At 36.6% G+C, this 21668-nt stretch overlaps 1 protein-coding gene across 1 annotated transcript in view; it reads right to left on the minus strand.

Moving 5' to 3' along the window:
• The window catches only part of NIN (ninein), a 422635-nt gene that overhangs the window by 233258 nt on the left and 167709 nt on the right, over positions 1 to 21668 (minus strand).

Below are 21668 nucleotides of genomic sequence, written 5' to 3' on the forward strand. Positions count from 1 at the left end.
TTAAATAAACCTAGTGCCTGGTCCTTAGTAGGTGCTATATAAATGTTTATTTCCTTTCTCTTCACTTCCCTTCTCCCCATCCCTCTTTCTTCTGTGATGATTATTTACTATCTATCCTGTATATAGCTTATCTGAACATAGCTGTTTGCAGGTTGTCTCCCCCCACTAAATTATAAGCTCCTTTGAGGGCAGGAACTGTCATTCCTAATGCTTATTATACTGCAGGCACTTAACAGGGGCTGCCAGATGGTGTCGTGAATAGATTGCTGGGCCTGAAGTCAAGAAGACCTGAGTTCAAATCTCATCTGAGACACTTACTAGATGTGGAATCCCTGGCAAGTCACTTAACCCTGTTGGTCTCAATTTATTCATCTGTAAAATAGACAGGAAAAGGAAATGGCCAACCATTCCACCATCTTTGTCAGGACAACCCTGATAGGGTCACAAAGAGCCTGCTAAGACTGAACAACAACAGACACTTCATAAAATGTACTAAATGGCTCATTTTCCTAGTTGCATCCCAGCACGAGGGCATGCTTGCTGTTCCTCAAACAGGATATGTCACCTCCAGTCTCTGTCCTTTTGTACTGATTTTTCCTCCCATGCTTTTAATTCCCTCCCTGCTCTCTCTGCCTTAGAATCCCTAACCTTCAAAGTCCAGGAGCCTTCAAATGTCACCTCAAGAGCCACCACCTCTTTTAGCATCCTTCTTCACCCGCTAAAGCCTTTCCTAAAAATTTATTTTTTATTTATTTTATTTATTTACGTTTATCTATTTATTTATTTGTATGTTTATGCGTACTGTTCCCCCCCCCAGTTCCTTGAAAGCAGGTGGCGAATCCCTTTTCTCTGTGTCCCTACTGGCCTAGCACACAGTAGGCTTCTAATTAGTCTAAAAGCTGAAACCAGTTTCCAAACACAATTTAAACTTTTAGAAGGCTAATAACTCCCTGGAGAATTATAATTTACATGATTACCTTAAGTCTTTTATTGTAAGGGCAAACAATGCGCAGGTAGATTTGGACTGAGGCCTGACAGCCCCAGGGGACACATTTTGGTCCTCTTTCTCTCTTACAGGTACTAAGTTTTAAATTAGTTTTAGAAAGGGGAAACGAGCAGGAAACACCGAAAAGTAAAATAAGCAAAATTAAAACTAGAGGCTCTTAGAGGGAAAGGAAGCGAAGGAGCCAGCAAATCCCGAGGTGGGTGAGGGCAGTTTCTGGGGGGAAGCGGAGGAGGCGTGGCCCGTGCCCCCCCCGCCCGCCGGGCAGCCCGGGGCTCCCCCCTGCCCCGCGGCCGCCGGCCCCCAAGCGCTGGCCCCGCGGGGCGAGCGGAAGCAGGGCTGGGGAGCCCGGGCTTCAGGCCCCGACGGGGGCGCGGGCACCCGCCGCCGCCTCGCCAGGGACTCACTCCGCAGCAGTGGCGACGTCTCCTTCTTCACGTATTTGCCCTGCACCTCGGCCGGCTTGGACACTTCGTTCTTGGTTTTCTTCCGGGACAACATCCCGCCGCGGCGGCCGGGGCCCCGCCGGGTCGCCCCCGGGAGCCGAGCGAACTTTCCTAGCGCGCCGAGCCCGGGCTTCCGCCGTGCCGGGGGCCCGCGCCGCGGCCGACTTCCCTCCGCGCTGCTCGCGGGCGGCAGGCGCCCGCCGCTCCCAAGCCCCGGCCCCTCCGCAGCGCTCGCAGCATTTTCCGGGGGTGCTAGGTGTGTCGGCCCCTCGGCGCGCTCTCTCCGGGGAAGCTCCCCTGCTCCGCGGGGCTGCGGAGGGACGCCGGGAGGAGGGTCCAGTCGACCGGGGCCAGGGCCATGATCCGCAGCGGCCCGGCCTGCGCCCCGGCGCCCACACGGCCGCAGCCTCCCGCGCTGCGCTCTCTCCCGGAGGCTGCAGGGGATTCTGGGGAATTCCACGCAGCACGTGCCTCTTCCGCCCGTCCTCCGGCACCTCTAGCTAAAGAAGAGCGCCAGGAGAAACTTGGACACACTCGGGGGTGCAGCTCGGGGGCGCCCCGGAGGAAGCCGGCCAGGAAGGTCTTTAGATTTCATTCTTAGGCTCGCTACCCGGAGCGGCTGAAGCCGTGTGCTGCCTGAGGAAAAAAGAAAAAATTCAGTCCCAGCCCTGGAAGGGCAGGAAGCGGGGACGCCAAGAGAATCAGTTTAAAATGGATACTCCGGATTTGAATTTGTATTGACATAAAGAAGTTAAAATAATTCCCTTCCCGGCATACAAATGAAAGAGAAAGGAGGAAGGAAAACATTTCTCCTAAAAGAAAACGTGAGGTGGCTCCGTGGATTAGAGCACCGGCTCTGGAGTCCGTAGTACCTGGGTTCAAATTCGGCCTCAGACACTTAATTACTTAGCTGTGTGGCCTTGGGCAAGCCTTGCAAAACAAAACAAAACAAAAAAAAAAACTAAAAGGAAAAAAACGTGAAAAAAATCACATCATATGATTACAATGAACAAAACAGTAAATGCAGATTTGCAAATTGCGAAGCTGATGTAGAATAACATTTGAAATAAATTTGCTAAATGCAATTATTTTTTTATTTGTCACTAGAATGTTGAACTTTTTTGGTTTGGGCATAAGTTCTTATTTATTTTAAAACTAAGAAATGATATTTTAATTAATTGTAAGGCATGTGGCGATTGAACATTTTGTAAATACAGAGCAAAAAATTAAAATACATCCTTTAATAAAATAGTACCCCCCCATTCTCAAACTGCAACTTTAATTCATAAAAGCTTTATTTTTAAAATAATTGATTCAGGCAAGTTGCATCGTCCTGTCAAAGAAAGGAAGCCATTCACAGTTCGGGGGCCTAGGTGGTACAGTGGCCTTGTAGTTGAGAGAACAGGAGTTCAAATCCTCAAGTGCTGGAATAGTACTAGCTAGGTGACCTTGGGCAAGTCACTTAACCCTGATTGCCCCACATCCAGGGCCATCTCCAGTCATCCTGATTCATAACTGGTCACTGAACCCCGTGGTTCTGAAGGAGAAAGTGAAACTGGATATCATGGTATCCTCCTGATGTCCTGGTCTTCTTTAAAAATGCACAGAACATTAATTCACAATCCAAGTTGGAAAGCAGTTATGCATTGAATAGGAGATGTCTGTGTATTTGTAAATATTACAGTGAAATGTAATTCTTAATATGTAATTAGTTCTTTAGTTTTTAAGTCAATTAACATCAACCAACAAAATTTTGTATAGCATTATTTTCTTTGAAATTCTTTGATTTTACATTGAATTTCAAAAGCAGTTAAGGTTCCAGTAATTTTTACCAGATTTCCTTCCTCTCCTCTGCCTAAGTATATCCTAGGCTAAGAGCAATCATTAGCAAGCCAGTTCTGCAATAGAGAACCTAAAATCATGACTTCTAGTATCTGAAGTGTTTCTTTCCATTGTTTTTTCTTTACCTAAAGGACTTTTATGTGTAAATATCCACATTGTGAATCCTGAACAGAAGTCCCAAAATTACTGGAATTTTTATTGTTATTCAATTGCAGCTGACTCTTTATAACCCCATTTATGACTGCCATTTTTTTTAACAAAGATACTAGAGTAGTTATTCATTTCCTTCTTCAGTACATGTTTTTCAGATGAGGAAATTAAAAAACTGAGTTAAATGACTTGCCCAAGGTCACAGCTATTGTCTGAGGTATGATTTGTCTAATGTGATGTTCTTTTTTTTTTTTTAGATTTTTCAAGGCAATGGCGTTAAGTGGCTTGCCCAAGACCACACAGCTAGGTAATTATTAAGTGTCTGAGGTCGGATTTGAACCCAGGTACTCCTGACTCCAAGGCTTGTGCTCCATCCACTGTGCCACCTAGCCGCCCCCTAATGTGATACTCTTTAAGAAAGAATTAATATTTCTTAAGCAGTGTGTTTCTGATCAGGAGTTAGTCTCTTAACCTTTAACTTTATAAAATGCTAGTCTGCTATGTAAGGCCTGTCTCCTACAATGCTAACTTCACCTGTGTCAATATCTATCTGGTTATCACAATGTTAGGATTTTGATCAACAAACTTTAAGATAAGAGACATCCTGGATAGGCATCAAGAAAATCCTTTTGTTTTTTGTAAACTTCAGCAGAAGTGGAATTCTTGTCAATAGGAATTTTCAGTAAAAATTATAAGATTTTTACCTAGCTGTGTGGCCACTTAAACCCATTGCCTTGCAAAAAAAAAAAAAATTATAAGATTTGAGAGAACTGTACTTGTAAAACCACGTCATCTATGTGAAATCTCATTGGTTGGCCACCTAAAGTTTTATGGCTGTCTAAATTGTATAAAAATTTCCCAAAATATTGGGAAAAATATTTGGCATTTTTAAGAATGTCATCCACCCATGGGTTTCTGGTAAGATCCTAGAGAATTAAACTTCATTTATAAAACTAACTCTGTTGTTTTGTTTTAGCCAAAGGGAAATAATGGTTAACAGATTTGAACTCATGAAAATAAGTCCTTCTGCTTCCAAGTGTTTTATCCACTGTATAACCAAGGTGCATTTTCATTAAGAATTAGAAATGTTGGGGAATGGCTGAACAAGTTGTGGTATATGTATGTTATGGAACACTATTGTTCTATTAGGAACTAGGAGGGATGGGAATTCAGGGAAGCCTGGAAGGATTTGCATGAACTGATGATGAGCAAGATGAGCAGAACCAGAAAAACAGTGTACACCCTAACAGCAACATGGGGGTGGTAATCAACTTAATGGACTTGCTCATTTCATCAGTACAACAATCAGGGAAAATTTTGGGTATCTGTGATGGAGAACCATCTGTATGCAAAGAAAGGATTGTGAAGTTTAAACAAAGATCATAGACTATTACCTTTTTTTTTTAATTAAAGGTATATATTATATATTATAGGTATATTAAAGGTATATATATATATATTAAAAGTACATATTATATAATTTTGCTATCTCTTATATTTTATTTTTTCCTTAAGATATGATTTCTCTCTCAACACATTCAATTTTTTTAGGTTTGTTTTTAGATTTTTACAAGACAATGGGGTTAAATGGCTTGCCCAAGGCCACACAGCTAGGTAATTATTAAGTGTCTGAGGTCAGATTTGAACTCAGGTACTCCTAACTCCAGGGCTGGTGCTCTATCCACTGTGCCACGTAGCCAGCCCAACACATTCAATTTTGATCAGTGTATAGCATGGAAACAACGTAAAGACTATCAGACTGCCTTCTGTGGGGAGTGGGGGGGGAAGGGAAGTGAGATTGGGGGAAAAAATTATAAAATTCAAAAAGAATTAGACATGTTAAAGCTATAACTTTCAGCTGCCAATCTTTGATACTACAATTTATTATTATATAATAATATCTATTTCTGATACAATTGGTAAGTTAGCTACAAAAATAGCAGATACTTTTCATTCATTTTAATAGATAATGTCTTTTGTTTTTTACATCACTCCTAGTGTCCCCTGGAATTTCTTCTCCCTCCCACTCTTCTCACATAATAAATAATATTTTTGAAGACAAAAAAAAAAGAAAAAATCAGGAGTTGATTCTGAAACTGATCAATGCATCAAAAATCTGAAAATGTGTGTAATGTATATTTTGGTTCATTTAAATCTTACAACAAATATTCTCAATGTGAGTATTAGTTGAATTAAATGAATTCTTTACAAAATTCTAAATTATTGAACAAAGAGATTGAAATAGTTCCTGCTTGAAGGGTGTTATCTTTTAGTGGCAACAGACCATGAAAAAGTAAGGACTGATGTCTCTAGGATAATTGCCATATTTTCCAAAGAATAATCAGGATGGAAGAGAACAATTATACATACTAAATAGGTATTTAAATAAAAAGAAACACAGAAACAATACCTCCTTTCAAGGAGTTCACAGGGAGAAAACAACATGTATACAGTATAAATTGTAGGTGATAATAGAGGGAAGGTATTAATATTAAGAAAAATGGGAAGGGAAAATAGAATTTTAGCTGAGACTTGAAGAAAATCTGAAGAAAGCAATAAGAAGGCCATATTTCAGTCATTTTAAGTTGTGACCAACTCTTCATGACCCCATTTGAGGCTTTGTTGGCAAAGACACTGGAGTGGTTTACCATTTCCTTGTATAATTCATTTTACAAATGAGGAAACTGAGGCAAGCAGAGTTAAGCAACTTGCCAGAGTTGCACATTTAAGTATCTGAGATTGGATTTGATCTCTGGTTCTCCTTGATTCCAATCCACTCTACTTATCTGCCTGATGAAAAGGTAGCCAGTAAAAATAGCCAGTAAAAAACAGCTGGGAAGGCAGTGTCACTGGATCAGAGTATTTGGAAGCAGGAATAAGTAAGGTATAAGTAGTTAGAAAAATAGAAGGTTAAGTTATGAAGAGCTTTAAAAGCCAAAGTTCAAAATCTTTACTTTGCACAAAGACACCCTTCTTAAGTCCCATTCTGAACACAAAAACAGCCACTGATCCCATAACTAATGTGTGAAAATCCTCCACTGAGTTAAAATACTTTGTCACAACCCAGAAAATGAATAGTTACATCACTGCTTAAAAATACCAAACTTTTAAAAAATAAAACATCTAGCAAATTCTGTGAACAAAGTCAGGAAAAAGTGATTATCCATGATGTTGGCAGGTTTTGTTGTTGGGTCTTTGTCAATTGATCAGCAATAGAGTGAAATCATCAAGGATCACTCAGGTCAGGTTGGGTAATTTTTTTTCTCTTTTAAAGTTGGTGTTTCAGGATTTTGTTCCCTTTTCAATTGATACTTGTAGGGGCAATGTTCAGGTTAGTACAAATTCAAAATGAAAGCCAAACTAAACAAACCAAACCAAACCAAATCAGTAAGAACACAGGAAGAAAAACTGGTTTTCTTAAGACAGGTGAACTTTCCTCGTGCTGTGTGCCATACAGTTTAGTAAATCAAAATTTTGACTTTTAAAATTCTTCATGTAGAAGAACCTAGAAGAGGCAACATGGAACCTCTGGAATTTATTGACTAGATGATGACATGATGGAAGATCACCAAAACACTTGAGTGGAGAACAAACTGAGAGAGAGAGAGAGAGAGAGAGAGAGAGAGAGAGAAAGAGAGAGAGACTTATGACTTGGAGACCAACCAGAAGATTATAACACTCCAATGGTGAAATGACAAAGGCCTATACCAGGGTAGTAGCAGACTCAGAGAAAAGAAGACATGAAATATTGTCATGTTGAATTGATAGATATTGGCAACTGATTGCATCTAGGGGGTGAGAGATAATGAGTATTCAAGGATAACAACTAAATTGTGTGACTAGACCTAGTGACTAGGAAAATAGGGAAAATAGGAAGGAGGAGGATTTTGTGGGAAAGATAATAATTTCAAGATTCCAGGATGCAGTCTGACCAATGAAATTCTTTTTACAAAGCTTTTTTGAAAATATAATGTTTTCTTAAAATCAATATGCCCTGTAAATTTGGGTTGTACAGTTGTTACATAAAAAAATGTTTTATGGACATGATTCTTTGATGGTTTGGAGAGATTTCTCTAATATTGGGCCTACTGAGTCCTATCTCAATAGCAAGAGAAGGGCCATGATCTCTTGCACATCCCCTTGTGTGTATCGAAGAGACATAACTAAAAGTACATCAGTTTACCTTCTCAAATATGTAGTCTAGCTGTACAATTACAATTCAGAAGGAAAGTGAGGTCCCTGATCACTGTTAAAGGTAAGAATAGCCCTTGTTCAAAACAGTATAGCACTGCCAAAGTAAAAAGACATCAATTCCATACTCTGTTTTAGACACAAGTACGACAGAAACAATTTCACCTAATTTTATATATAAGCATTCCAGCTTAGAGAAGTTGTAAGAATCCTGAAGAACAAGCATAATCTGTTAAAGTTTTGACATTCCAGAAATATGGTCACTTAATCTTCAACCACAACCACTCAATTACCTTCCAAGACCATTCCCTCAAAGTTTGAAAAGAATCTCCTTTCTGAAAAGCTCACAGGAAAAAATGATTCTTTAAAAATTAGAATTAAGCAAGTGGAAATTAATGACTTCATAAAACATCAAGAAACAATAATACAAAATCAAAAGAATGAAAAAATAGAAGAAAATGTCAAATAGCTCATTGGAAAAACAGCTGACTTAGAAAACAGATGCAGAAGAGATAATTTAAGAATCAGTGGATCACCTGAAAGAAATGATTTAAAAAAAAAAGTCTGAACCTTATATTTCAAGAAAATATTGAGGAAAAACACCCTGATGTCTAACCTACCTCCTGAAAGACATAAGAAGAAAATTCTGCAAAGAACCAAAAAGAAATAATTCAAATATCATGGAGCCATGATTACACAGGATTTAGCAAATACTATGAATCTGCCAAATTTTGTATTTGTAAATAATTGATTTTCATTTGTACATGTGGGATTACATTAGATATTGAGATTTTATTATATGACCCCGGGGAAGCAAATGTATGTCATTTGCTTATGCCTCCTCAAAGACTACAGAGAACTCTTAGGATAAAGATTGGGGAGGTGGGGTGGAGAGAAGGGAGACAAAAGAAAAAAGTTTAAATGTATTCTAGCCTATTTGTCAGGGAATGAAAATTTCAAACAGAGGAAATTGTGTAACTTGAGCTTCTCTGGGGATGTACAAATACTGATGCTTAGAGTCTGTGAAGTCCTGAAAATGATAGGGTTCCAGTGGCTTGTTCAGGAGCCCATTTGTTATGAGTGTCTGTTGCTGCTCTCCCTCCCCCCACTCCCCATAAATACTGTGCGGGGGATTTAAACCCTAACCCAAAATGACTATTTGGAGTCTTCTCAAAGTGGCAGCAAAGAGTTAAAATTTAATTTGGTTCTTGCAAGAAGCAGGGCAGTTCCTAACTCTCTATGAGAGAGAGCAGGAAAAGCCAAATTACAGAAGCTGAAGCAGGGTTAAAAAACCCCACAAAAACCACAACCCATTCCCCCTCCTCTTTTCTGCTCTCTTTTCTGACCTCTTTTGGTCAAACTTGATGGTCCGAAGAGAAGGGAGGTGTACCTAAGCTTTCCCAGGAAAGTTAGTCTTTATTTACATCTTACAAGGCTAGGGTGACATAATTTTTCTAGTCGGAGATCCGGGTTCTCATGATCACCTGATTCTTGAGAAATAGAAACTGAGGCCTATGGCTTAGACTAATTTAGCACTATGTTTCTGAAAAGTCAGCACTTTTGCCCCTTACAATACTGTACTACTTCACATAGTAGGGGTTGCAATAATACACCCAGGTAGTTTATCACTAATGTGACTGCTTTCTCTCACCAGGCTTCTAGCCAGAGGACACAAGAGGAAGTTTACAGTTTCCATATTTTGGCAATCCAGTAGAGATTAGAACCTCTCTAAACTTCTTTTTATATCCTCTGAATAAGCTATGGGAAAGTCCCATTAAAAGAATGATAGCTTTCCCAGGGCTCTAAAACACAACCACTGAAAACTAGGTTTAAAATAAGTAAACTGGAGAGAATAATCTGGCCTACAGAATAATCTGGCAGAAATTTCAGGATAAAGTTATACAATCCAGAGGAAATTTGCCTAAATTTCTGACTGGATTGCCTATGCTGTAGGAGACTGCTAGAGAAATTCTGTATAGAAAAGATTATTTGAAAATTTTGTGCATATTCTAGTTAGATAACCTTGGGTGCTTCAAAAATTTTGAAGTTTTCACCATGTGAGTGGGTTTTGCTTCAAAGAGAAAAATGGTAATTTCCAATTGACAATAGGTCTAAAATCCCTTTGGAAAAGAGTTTCACACCATCTACGTAGCTCTGTAAAGACTAGATTTCTCAAAGACCAAAGACTATTACCTTGAATTTTTTTTAAAGGTGTCTTATGTACTACATAATGTTGCTATCTCTAATATTTTATTTTCTCCTCAAGGATATGATTTATCTCTCAACACATTCAATCAATGTATAGCATAGAAACAATATAAAGATTATGAGACTGCCTTTTGTGGGGGGTTAGGGAAGGGAAGGGAGGGTAGGGGAAAAATTGCAAAATTCAAAACCTTACAAAAAATGATAGGTAGAAACTACTATTGTATATAATTGGAAAACAAATAAAATATTAATTAAAAAAAGACTAGATTTCTTCTTAACCTGGAAACTGATTTGACTTTTCTCTTTTTTATTGTCTTTTGGTTTAGGAAGACCATTTTAAATGCCAAATCAGTCACCTGCTGAATACTACCTAGTAGTAATTTTGATAAACTTTGTGAAGGGTTCCTTGTTTGTTAAATTTGAATAGTTTTGTATTTGAGGACAATTATAATTTTTACCTATGGTTGGATTATATAAAATTGTGTCCCATAAACTATGTTGAGATTATCCTATTTTACACTGGGGAAACAATTTAAAAGGACAATGTTTAGGCCTTCCCAAAATGCAGAAGACTTTTTAGATTAGGGACATGGAAAATATGTTGAAAATCCATGTCTGCTGTTTTGCTGTTGACAGCAAATTTTTTCAGATGAGGTGGTGGTGGGGTAGAGATTCTAACAGGTCTGGCATAACCAAAGAGGGTCTCTGATGGTATCTATGCATGTGAAAGAGACTAGTCACAATGACATATAGAAGTGCATTGTGCATACATTTTGTAACTGCTTCTGGTGGGTTAACTATATAAGAGATCCTTTGATAAGATACAAAGATAACCAAAGAATCAGTCAAAGTGCCTACTATGTGCCAAGTGAGGAGGTCCCAATCTGATCGAAGAGAAAACATGAATGAATCTATACAAACAACTACACAAAAATAAGCTATACAGGATAAATATGAAATTATCAGTAGATGAAAGGGTTTAGAATTTAAAAGGATTGGGAAAGTCTTCCTGTAGAAGGTAGGATTTTAGCTAAAGTTTTGTCCTTCATTTTTTTTTTTAGGTTTTTGCAAGGCAAATGGGGTTAAGTGGCTTGCCCAAGGCCACACAGCTAGGTAATTACTAAGTGTCTGAGACTGGATTTAAACCCAGGTACGCCTGACTCCAGGGCCAGTGCTTTATCCACTGTGCCACCTAGCTGCCCCTGTCCTTCATTCTTGATGAAGATCACAACATCAGGGAGGTGATGCTGTGACAAGCACGTGAACTGGATTTAAGTGAGGGGTGCTGGGCAAAGTCACCAGCCTCACTTTCTCCTCCAGAGTCATTTGGGTCCTGTGCCAGATATGAATCAGGATGACTGGAGATGCCCTGGATGTGAGGCAGAGTTAAATGACTTACCCAAGGTCACACAGCTAGTAATTGTCAAATGCCTGAGGTGGAATTAGAACTCCCATCTTCCTGATGGTAAGGCCAGTGCTCTATACACTATGCTACCTAACTGCCCATATAAATGGATGGATGGATGGATGGATGGATGGATGGATGGATGGATGGATGGATGGATGGATGGATAAATGTTTGGATAGATAGAAAGATAGATAGACAGATGATGGATGGAGCTAGGGAAGTCAGGGAAACCAGAAGGTGGAAATGAGAAGGGAGAATATTACAGAAATGAAGAACAGTCAGTAAAAATGCCCAGAGCAAAGAGCCCGGTATCACTGGATCAAAAAATATTAGTATAGGGCATTCAAATTGTAAGAAGACTGGAAAAGAAGGGGAGGATAGGTTGTGAAGGGTTTTGAATACCAAATAGGATTTTGTATTTGGTCTTTGAGGTTACAGGTAGTTTGTGAGTATAAGGGTGACATTGTCTTAACTATACTTTAGGAAAATTACTTTGGCAACTGAAAGAAGGATGAGCTGGGGGAAGGAGAATTATGTGCAGGTAGGTCAGCTAGTTAGATTTTGCAATAATGCAGGAGTAAGGAGATGAGGGCCTATACCAGAATGGTGGCAGTATGAGAGAAGGGGGCATGATCAGGAGATATTGCCAAGGCCTTGGCAACAGATTAGATATAGGAAGTGACAGGGAATGAGGAATTTAAAATAACTCCTAGGCACTGGGACTGGGGGATTGAGAGTATCAGGGAAATTTAGAAGGGGAAGATTTATGGGGAAAAGATAATGATTCAATTTTGGACATGGTGAGTTTAAGATATCTATTAAACATCAAGTTTGAGATATGTAAAAGTCAGTTAGAGATGAGAAATAAGGTCAGCAGGAGTTAGGCTGAATAAGTGGATCTGAAAAATCATCAGCATAGACTGAAAAAACTAAAAGGAAATGTAAGATATTTTATATTTAAAAATGATCAAGAAACAAGTCTAAAAGAGAAAAATCAGAAAAAATTAAGCTATCTTAAAAGACATGAGTAAAATATGGAGCCCAGATGCCACATTTTAAGAAATCTTAAATAAAAATTGCTGGGGGCAGCTAGGTGGCGCAGTAGATAGATCGCTGGCCCTGGAGTCAGGAGGACCTGAGTCCAAATCTGGCCTCAGACACTTAATAATTACCTAGCTGTGTGACCTTTGGCAAGTCACTTAACCCCATTGCCTTGCAAAAACAAAAGAAATAATTTAAAAATTGCTTAGATATTAGTCAGAAGACAAAGTAAAATGGCAAAATGTTCACCAAATTACCTCTTGGAAAAAGAAAAAAAACTCCCAGGAACTTTATGGTCAAAATCTAGATCTTTCAAGCCAAAGAAAAATTTACTGCAAGCATTTAGAGGAAAAAAGGTTCAATTATTGATGATTGTTCATTCCTATTTACCTTTTAACATTTCAGTTAACACCTACATTTGAATGACTAGCTTCTCCACAACTCTGGTCTTTTCAACAGGAAGGCCTAAAAATCCTCTATTTCTTTAAAGATCTACTTTTTTTTTTTCACTTGTAGGATTAAAATCATTTTTGTTAAGTAAATTATTTTTGGCAGTAAGCTCATTTACTTTGCCTTCTGAAATATTGAATTCTAAATTTGCCTTTATAGTCATTGCTGGTCCTTGATACTTCAATTCCTTTTTTTTCTGGTTGCTAGCAGTACTTTTTCTTTGACCTGGAAACTGGATTTTGTTTCTAATGTTCCTGGGAGTTTTCATTTTGGGATTTCTTTCAGGAGATGGTTAGTGGATTCTTTCTATTTCTACTTTTCACTCTGGTTCTAAGAGATCTGGGAAGTTTACTTTTTAAAATTTTTGAAATGTGATGTTTAAGAATTTTTTTTTGTCATGGCATTTAGGTAGTACAATGATCCTTCGGTCCCCCCCCCCCCCGGGGTCATTTTATGGTCAGTTATTTTTTTAATTGTTATTTTATTTTTCTAATTACATGTTATGAAAGTTTTTCAATATTTATCCATATCCATATGCATATTTTTAAGTTACATGATTTCCTTGCACCCCTCCCTTCCCACCCCCCTCCCCTCAGCAGCAAACAGGTGAATATTGTATATACACATTTATATTTATCATGTTTACAGATTAGTCATTTTGGGTATGAGGAATTAGGATTAAGGGAAAAGAAAGAAATACATGAGATAGGAAAGAAAAATGTAAGAAAATTTTTTAAATGTGAGTGTAGTGTTCACCCAGATTCTAAGCCCAAGCAATCAAATGGAAAGCTTTGCTGGTTCATCTTCAGGTTCTCCTTTGAATTCCTTCCCTGGTAGGCTTTTCAGATTAGGCTAGAAATTGGAATTTAGACCCTGCTCCGTTCCTGGGATTCGAAACACTCTCATGTGGCTTCTAAACTAGCTTCCCTCTAAACATCCAATCTAGAGATTATGTCAACTTCAAATATCACACCTATGTTCAGTTACTTTCCTTAGTCAGCCCTGGATTTATGACTTGAAACTGAGTAGTGGTTGACCAATTTGCCGGTTGGCATCTGTTCCCATTTGAGATTTCTTCCTTTGGATCTGAGATTTCTTCTTTTTCTAGTGTATAGGCTCATTCTTGTGCTAGTTTGCTTTGTGTGGCACTCTTCTGACCAAATCCCTTCCTCTATGTCTACAGAGCTATCTATCTTCCTATACCAACCTGGATTGAAAAAATGACTTGCAACGTTTTCTTGGTTTTCCCCATCAAGAGTCAGTTTGGTTTTTCTAGTTCTTTGTAGAGCTAAGCTGTATTTCTTCTTGCTAATCATCTTAACCTCACTTTTTAGAACAATACATACATATATATATATATATATATATATATATATATATATATATAATGATAGCAATATTGTAATGACAAACAATTTTTAACCAGGAAGTCTGATTATTTCAGGATTAACAAGGCATACTACTCATCTCCTATTGGAGAGGCAAAAGATTCAGAGTGTAGAATAAAACATATATGTCATATATACACACATATATTTACATATGTGAATATGTATACATACACATTTCTATACATATATTGTTTTCATACAAGAGCAATATAGATGTGTTTTGCTTGATTATACATCTCTATAAAAGTGGCTTTGTTTTTCATACCCATGGGAAATGGAATGGGAGGGGGAAAGAGCATTTTTCTTTTTTTGTTAACTGAACAGTATAAAATAACTGATTAAAAAAGATATATCAATAATTTTTTTTACAAGGCAATGGGGTTAAGTGGCTTGCCCAAGGCCACACAGCTAGGTAATTATTAAGTGTCTGAGACAGGATTTAACCCAGGTACTCCTGACTCCAGGGTCAGTGTTCTATCCACTATGCCACCTAGCCACCCCTCAATAAAAAATTTTAAGATAAAAAAGATTGTCATGTGACAAGATAAAGTTTTTGATCAATGTGGTTATTCAAATGACAAAATGACAGATAATTACTAGAACAAGCTCTTATATTCCTGTCTTGACCTCTGTGAATATTGGCAAACAAACCTTTCTTAAAGCAACATTCATAATAATTGTCAAATGATATAAAACTGTTGCTTTGAAATATCCATAAAAGTCTCTTACCAGACCCCTTTTCAGTTAAGATCAACTGTGAACTTTACAACTGATACAAGTATACTATTTACCCAAAGTCCTATAGCATGTATTTTATGTATGGCAGCAAAATATATGGGAATGAAGGTTAGTCTTGGAATCAGGAGACTTGGTTTTAAATATAGCTCTTATTATCTACTATCTGTGTGATCACAGACAATTACTTCACCTCAATTTCTTCATTAAAAATGGGAACAATGATGTTCATGATATTTCTTGGTTATTGTAAGAAAAGTGCTTTAAAAAGTTTAAAGTGCTATATTAATGAATTGTTATACTCAAGGGTAACTTGAATATGCTTTAAAAGTCAGACTTAAAATCTGAGCTGGGTGTCTTTAAATGTTCTAGTATTTGCATACGCAGAAATAGGAAAAACACACACACACACACACCCATATTTACAAAATACTTTTATTTTTAGCCATTTTCACAAGACTCAAAACTTGAAATAATCAAAATTTACATACATATTATTCTTTGTTCACATTTAAATTTTTAAAAAATATTAGCTAAAAGGGGTTTTAAGTTTTTAATTTGGCTTGATTTCATATGAATTTAGAATTTCATCATCATAGGTGACTAAAAAGACAGTATTTCTTAAAATACATTGAATTCAAGGTTTGGAAATAATTTAAATCATAGAGTAAGACATTCTTAACTCAAAGGATTCTTTTAGAAAAATATGTTGATGTGTGTATATATATATATACAATGCATACATATGCATTATGAATATACATACACATATAAATATATATTATATATATATATATATTTCTGGCAGTTTTAGATTAAGTTTTATTATGAAACCCTTATTTTAGAATATTTTATTTAAAGCATGATTTGAGTCACCAAAATTTAATATGGAAATAAAGTTTGACATGTGCTTTTGTTTTATTTTTTATCACATTGTACTACATTTGGAAATTTATTTTCAATTGTTCCTTGGTACATTATGATCAAAGCTTATGATGCTGGCTAATATTATTTTAAAGAAACTTGTCATTTCTCCCTGTTGAACATTGATCAGAATTTCCTAATTTGTTTTGTAGCACTGTGAGAGTTAATCAGACAGGATACTGAGATTTCCCTTTTATATTTTAGCAAACGCTTTAGTTTAGGATGTTCCTCTTAACTTGTTACATTTGAGCTCTGAAGACACAGAGCTTTCATATTTCTTATTATAGTAGCATTAATTTATATTGTCCAACTGAAAATGAAAATGAAAATAATCATACCATAAGATTGGGAAGAGAGAGAAAGGGACAGGAATATCTTACTGAAATGTTATATTTTAGTGCAGTGTATATTGATTGATATTTTATGGCTCATCTAAGACCTGAGAGGGGGTGGAGAAGTCATTGGTGCTGGTGTTAGATTCCTGATGATGTTACTGAGGCTTGCAATCTTCTCTTCCAAAAGATAGTTTTTCTTTTCTGCTGTTTTCTGCCGTTCTTCAGTAATCTCTAAAGTTTTTAACAGGTGAGTGTTTTCATCACATAGATCCTTCACCCTTGCATCAGATTTTGTATTCTTGCAAAGCTGGAAATAGAACCATGAATGTATTAATTTTGCATAAAGTGGACAAGTGACCATACCAAACTATTGAGTGACCAAAGCAAACTATTTCTATTAAGAACATCTTTATAAAGAAAGGATTCATCTTCAGTTTTCAACATTTTTAGTACAGAGACAATATATTCAATTCTTCATGTTCTATCAATGCTTATTTTGCTTACAGAAATTGCTAAAGAACAAGAAGACAAAATGACAATGTATGGCTTAAAAAGAAAGATAATTAATTCTTTAAAAGTTGTTTCTAATTGATTCAAACTATTAAAACAGGAAAGTTCATTCTGTATATTCACCATGAGTCAGTTATGTCAGTAAGCATTAAGCAAAGATTTATAATGTGCCAGACACTATGCCAAGTTCAAATAGAAAGTAGAAAGATAGTCCTTGCCTCCAAATGGTTTATATTCTAATGCTTGGAAGATAACAGAGAAAAGGAAACTGATAAGGGAGGCCACAAAACTACCAATCAGGATAAAGGGTAGAAGAAGTTTAGAGTACAACTTGAATAGGATTGAGACTTGGCTGACTTGGGTACCCTACTTAAATGGTATTCTGGGAAGAGCCATCTAATCAGAGAGAATGCTGCAGGGGGAAGGGTCCTTTGGGAGTTATATAATTGTCAGTGTTACTCCAACTGACAAATGGCCAAAGGTTATGAATAGACAGTTTTCAGAGGAAGGAATTCAAACTATCAATAGTCATATGGAAAAAAAATGCTCTATATGACTAATAATGAAATAAAATCAAATAAAAAGTCTGAGATGCAACATCATATCTAAGAGATTTGCAAAGTTGACAGAAAAAGAAAATGATAGATGCTGAATATGCTATGGGAAAAGTACATATGCACTGTTGGTGGAGTTGTGAACTGGTTTAGCCATTCTGGAAAGTAATTTGGATTGATGTTTAAAAAGCTAATATAGTGCTTTGGCACACAGTGACCGCTTAATAAACATATATTGATTATTATATTGTGAATACCCTTTGACCCTGTGATACTGCTACTAGTTATATACCCTAAAGAGATCAAATAAATAAGGAATTTTGATTATTTGGTCCATATATCAATAATAAATGAATCCCTGAAGTTTGTTTTAGATGAATACTAATCAGTGACAAGAAATTTAGTAGAGTAAATAGTTCTCAGCTGCAATTTCAGTTTTCAAAATAATTACTTATTTTACTTAATCTTTTTAGGGTTTCTTAATGGTTTCTCATATTATATGGTGACAACAAAGTAAAATAATAATATAATATCAATATCATTATATTTCCATAACAACTGAAGTTTTACATAGATAAATAACTTTTTCGATCCTTACAATTCTATCAGCCAGCTGTCAGTGAGTAAATAAACAACAAGTGCCTACAACATGACAAGCACTATTCTTAGGCACTGGGGATAAAAAAAAAAAAGATGCAAAAGACAGTCCCTACCCTCAAGAAGGTTACAAGCTAATAGGAGAAACAACAAGCAAATAAATACACACAGACCAGCAAATAAATGGGAAATTAGTAAAAGAAAAAAGGCATTAGAATTAATAGGGAATGAGAAAACTTCATGTAGAAGCAGAGATTTTTAGCTGGGATTTGAAGGAAGCCATTAGGGAGAAATAAGAAAGAAAAGCATTCCAGGCATAGAATACTGTATAGCCAGAGAAAATTCCTGGACCTAAAGATGAAGTGTTTTATTCGTGGAACAGCAAAGAAGCCAGAGCCATCATATCAAAATGTTGTGTGTGGTAGGGAGTAAGTTATAAGAAGACTGGAAAGGTAGTAGGAGGGACTGTCAAATAAAGGATTTTTTTTTTTTGAGGAAATAGTGAGCCATTGGAATTTATTAAGTATGAAGGTAAAACCTAAAAAAAAAAAGGGGGGGGGTGCGGCTAGGTGGCTCAGTGGATAAAGCACCGACCCTGGAGTCAGGAGTACCTGGGTTCAAATCCGGTCTCAGACACTTAATAATTACCTAGCTGTGTGGCCTTGGGCAAGCCACTTAACCCCATTTGCCTTGCAAAAACCTAAAAAAAAAAAAGTATGAAGGTGATACGATCAGAACACTGCTTTAGGAAAATCACTTTCTTGTATCATATTTCCCTTTGGCAATCTCATGAAACATTTAACTGCCTTCTCATAATAATGCCTGTTAAATGAATAAAATAAAATACAGAATTAAAAAGGAAATCAAATATATTGAAATACATGATTAAAATATATTTTTAAAAGTTCTTGGACCCAGGTTAAAAACCCCAGCTATTGAAAATTAGAGCAATTAAAGATCTGTGAAATTCTAGAACTCAGAAAAATATCTGCTGCAAATTTGGGTGGGAATACAGATCTTGTTTTCACTTTTGACAGCACTTGAAGCGTACAAAGTAATTTGACATTACTTGTGATTCAAATAGTATTACTGGCCATTGAATTGGTTTTACTACAATATAAGCTTCACATTTAAGTATTATTTAACTTGTAATTTTAGGTAAATTAATTAAGAAATATCATATATTCAGTAAAAGTTAAATTCCAAAGCCATTTGGTACTTGATAGTAGTAGTTGAGGGCAGTTCTCGTTCAGAAAAAAATTCAGTATCAGAACAAAGTTAAAAAAAAACATAAAACTTTTTCATTTTTCTCTTTTCCTATTTTGACATGATGGGTAAGTTCTGATAATAAAAAAATAAGTTCTGGTATGATGATATTTATAGCACTTGAAATGCTGTATAATTAGAATTGCATTCACATGCTCTGTTATGTAAAGCAGCATTGTGAAGTGATAAGTGCCACAAATAACCTGTCACAACTATTCAATTATGCCTTTGTAGTGTGAAAATCATAGCTAATACAGAAGTTATGTTACAATAATCTTTATATATGGACACAAATTTGATCACATATAATTTTAATGTCATAAAGTATAATGTTTTGATTTGTTTCAACTATTTAAAAATTTTAAAAAACCTTACTTTGTCCGTGGTCTGTACAAAAACAGCTAAGAGGCCACATTTCCATAGACCTTCAGTCCCTTTATCCCTCAGAATTTATCGGTTTCATTTTCCTCCTTTTCCAATAGTGACCCTATATTTAAACAGCCAAATGTTACCCTGGCCCCTTTTTCAAATCCCTTACACTTCTGTCCTATCATTGCTTCTATCTTACCAAATCCCAAGTCTTCTACTCCTACTTAAGGTTTCCCAGAGGCAATAAAGGGAGTCCTATAACTGTACTGCCTGGGTCCATTAGAAATTTATATAATATCTACTCTTAAGCCCTCCCTAAAACAAGACCATAATTTCACTTCTCTATAACAGATTCTTTAAAATAGCTGCTATGATGGATTCTCTCCAAATCTTTTCTCCCCTTGAGTTTCTCACACCATCATTAGCAGAGTAACAGCAGAGGTGATTTCCTTTCAGGTTCCTCTTCTCTCTTTTACTCTAAATCTTTTTCTGCTACTTGGAAAACCAAGTCTCTTTTAAAAAATCTACATTTGGGGCAGCTAGGTGGCACAGTGAATAGAGCACCGGCCCTGGAGTCAGGAGTACCTGGGTTCAAATCTGACCTCAGACACTTAATAATTACCTAGCTGTGTGGCCTTGGGCAAGCCACTTAACCCCATTGCCTTGCAACAACCTAACAAAAAAAAAATCTACATTTGATCCTATCACCCTTCTCAAGCAACTGTCCTATATCTCTTCTAATTTTCACAATGAAACTCTGGGAGGTAGGGAGAAGTTGGGGGGAAGAAAGGGGGTGACTATTAACACTGAATCAAATTCTTTTCTTACTCCTCAACTTTTTTTTTCTTGCAAGGCAAATGGGGTTAAGTGGCTTGCCCAAGGCCACACAGCTAGGTAATTATTAAGTGTCTGAGGCCACATTTGAACTCAGGTACTCCTGACTCCAGGGCCGGTGCTCTATCCACTGTGTCACCTAGCCTCTCCTACTCTTCAATTTCTGATGGTCCTTCTGATCTTATCACTCAATTGAAAATGGAAAATTGTAAAACTCAAATAATATCTTTAATAAAAATTAATTAAAAAAAAAGAAAACTACTCTCTCCAAAGTTAACAATCATCTCTTAAAAGCAAAATGTAATGACCTTGCTTGCTTACTGGTTACTCTTTCCTTCCTAGTTTTTTGCTCTTTTTGTGTCCTTCTACCTATAAGACTTCTTAATCTCTTTTAATGGATCATTATCCACTAGGTCTTTTTTCTCTTTCTACACTTTTTATACTTGATGACCTTTCAGTTCCTTTAGATTTAACTCTTAATCTCTTACAAATGAATCGTGTGTGTGTATGTGTGTGTGTGTGTGTGTGTGTGTATGTATGTTTGTATTTCATTTCCTAGTCTCCCTCAAGAACTACAGTCCTGGATCACTCTCTATTGGACATTTCAAATTGAATATACACCACAGGCACCTCAAACTCAAAACATTGAAGCAGTGTAATATGCTAGATAAAGCACTTGGACTTATTAACCCTTAGCTTTTATTCCTCTTTGAGTCTCAGTGTCCTCATCAACAAAATTTGGGAGCTGGACTTGATTGCCTTTAAAAGTTTCTTTCAGTTCTAAATCTATGATTTTGCATTTAGTACAGAACTCATTATCTTCTCCCCTCAAAAAAAAAAAAAAAAACAAGCACGCTGACCCTTTGGAACTTTCCTATTTCTTGCTTGTGGATCCTTCTTCAACAATATTTCAGCTTCATTCTTTTCACTCACAGTGCCATCTTATGAGTTCAGGTACCCATCATTTTTCATCTATACTATTGAAATAACTTCCTAACTGATCTCCTTGCTTTCAATTTCTCCCCTCTATAGTACTCCACATAGGTACCAAGTGATATTTTTTCATGTTATTGTCATTCCATGATCAAAAAATTCCAGTGACTACCCATTACCTTTAGAATAACATTTTTTAAAATCCTCTATTTAACATTTAAAACTTCACAAACTGGATCCAATCCTCTCTTGTTTCCCTTTACACCCTCTAAATACCAGTCAAGCTGGCTTTCTTGCTGTTGTTTCTCACACAACATTCCATCAACTGATCTTTATATGAAATGGTATTAAAGTTCTTCACTCTTCTAGTTTTAATTTCGACAATAGCCAATTTATTAAAATTCTTAAAAAGTACTCTGAAAGAAATCTGGTGAAGGGCAGAGTACAATAAGATGGCCGTCCAGTTTTATCTTATATGAAA

The sequence above is a fragment of the Macrotis lagotis genome, chromosome 4, assembly GCF_037893015.1.
Source record: "Macrotis lagotis isolate mMagLag1 chromosome 4, bilby.v1.9.chrom.fasta, whole genome shotgun sequence".
Lineage (NCBI taxonomy): Eukaryota > Metazoa > Chordata > Mammalia > Peramelemorphia > Peramelidae > Macrotis > Macrotis lagotis.